A 1,702-nucleotide genomic window follows, 5' to 3' on the forward strand; every position below is an offset into this window, starting at 1 on the left:
TGAAGTTGCTTATCAGCTTAAGGAGATTTTGGGCTGAGACGATGGGGTTTTCTAAATATGCAATCATGTCATCTGCAAACAGAGACAATTTGACTTCATTTCTTCCTATTTGAATAGCCTTTATTTCTTTCTCTTGCCTGATTTCCTTGGCCAGAAATTCCAATACTATGTTGAATAGGAGTGACGAGAGAAGGTATCCTTGTCTTGTGCTGGTTTTCAAAGGGAATGCTTCCAGTTTTTGCCCATTCAGTATGATACTGGCTGTGGGTTTGTCATAAATAGCTCTTAGTATTTTGAGATATGTTCCATTGATACCTAGTTTATTGAGGGTTTTTAGCATAAAGGGGTGTTGAATTTTGGTGAAGGCCTTTTCTGCATCTGTTGAGATAATCATGTGGCTTTTGTCATTGTTTCTGTTTATGTGATGAATTACATTTATTGATTTGCATATGTTGAACCAGCCTTGCATCCTAGAAATGAAGCTGACTTGATAGTGGTGGATAAGTTTTCTGATGTGCTGGTGGATTCGGTTCTCCAGTATTTTATTGAGGATTTTCACATTGATGTTCATCAGGGATATTGGTCTGAAATTTTCTTTTTTTGTTGTCTCTCTGCCAGGCTTTAGTATCAAGATGATGCTGGTCTCATAAAATGAATTAGGGAGGATTCCCTCTTTTTCTATTGTTTGGAATAGAAACTATTTTATTTTACTATTTTATTTTTTTGAGACAGGGTCTCACTCTGTTGTTCTAGGGTGCAGTGGCATGAACACAGCTCTCTGGAGCCTTGACTTCCTGAGCTCAATGGATCCATCTTCTTTAATTACTTCATCAGTGTTTTGTAGATTATAGTACCTCATCATTGATCTTTTAAAAATATTTAAAATAAGATTATTTAAAATTAGATGTGAAACCTAATATCTGAGTGTCTGTTGGCATTCACTTTTGTATTGGTGATTTTTATCTTACTGATAGAAATGGGAGAGAGCCAAATGCCACGGAGGTCATTGTGCACAGGGGGCTTGCCTAAACATGTCCATGATGAAAAATTCTGTCCCTTAACACATGTGCAGTAACAGAAATAAATTGATGTGGAGTGGCTCAGACTAAGGGCCCCCCTGCACACTGGGAGAATGGGGTGGAGCTACTGGGAATTCAAACCTTATTCAAGGGGAGGAGCCTGGCCACTTCAGCTCATGTGTGGTGGCCTTGTATTCAGTTGGTGTGGTAGGGAACTGTTGGCAAGGCCTCCTCACTATTTTTTTTTTTTTCCACTGACAGCTTTCTTTTAATAAATTCTGTTCTCCTTACCTTTTAGTGTGTTCATGTGCCTAATTTTTTCTGGCTGTGAGACAAGAACCCGAACTTTAGCAAAACTGAGGAGAAAGAAAATCTTTCATCATTACCAATGATATGTAAGACACCATAAGATAAAGCTCTCCCACTTCAGTACCTCTCTGTTCAAAGGCAGCCCTCAGCAACGACAGGTAAGAAAATTACTTTACAGAGTAAATATGATTATGTTTCTAAGAAGCAAAATTTAAGAAGATTGAATCCTTTTACCATATTAGTCCTAAGTTTTAACTAATTCAAAGGAATGGTAGCTTCATAAAAATACAATTTTTCCTTGATACCATGTAGATATCAGTTTGGGGTAGCTGGATTACTTATTAAAATATAGAATAAATCACTTTTAATAGAGT

This window comes from Mandrillus leucophaeus, unplaced genomic scaffold (genome assembly GCF_000951045.1).
Source record: "Mandrillus leucophaeus isolate KB7577 unplaced genomic scaffold, Mleu.le_1.0 Scaffold132, whole genome shotgun sequence".
NCBI classification, from domain to species: Eukaryota; Metazoa; Chordata; class Mammalia; order Primates; family Cercopithecidae; genus Mandrillus; species Mandrillus leucophaeus.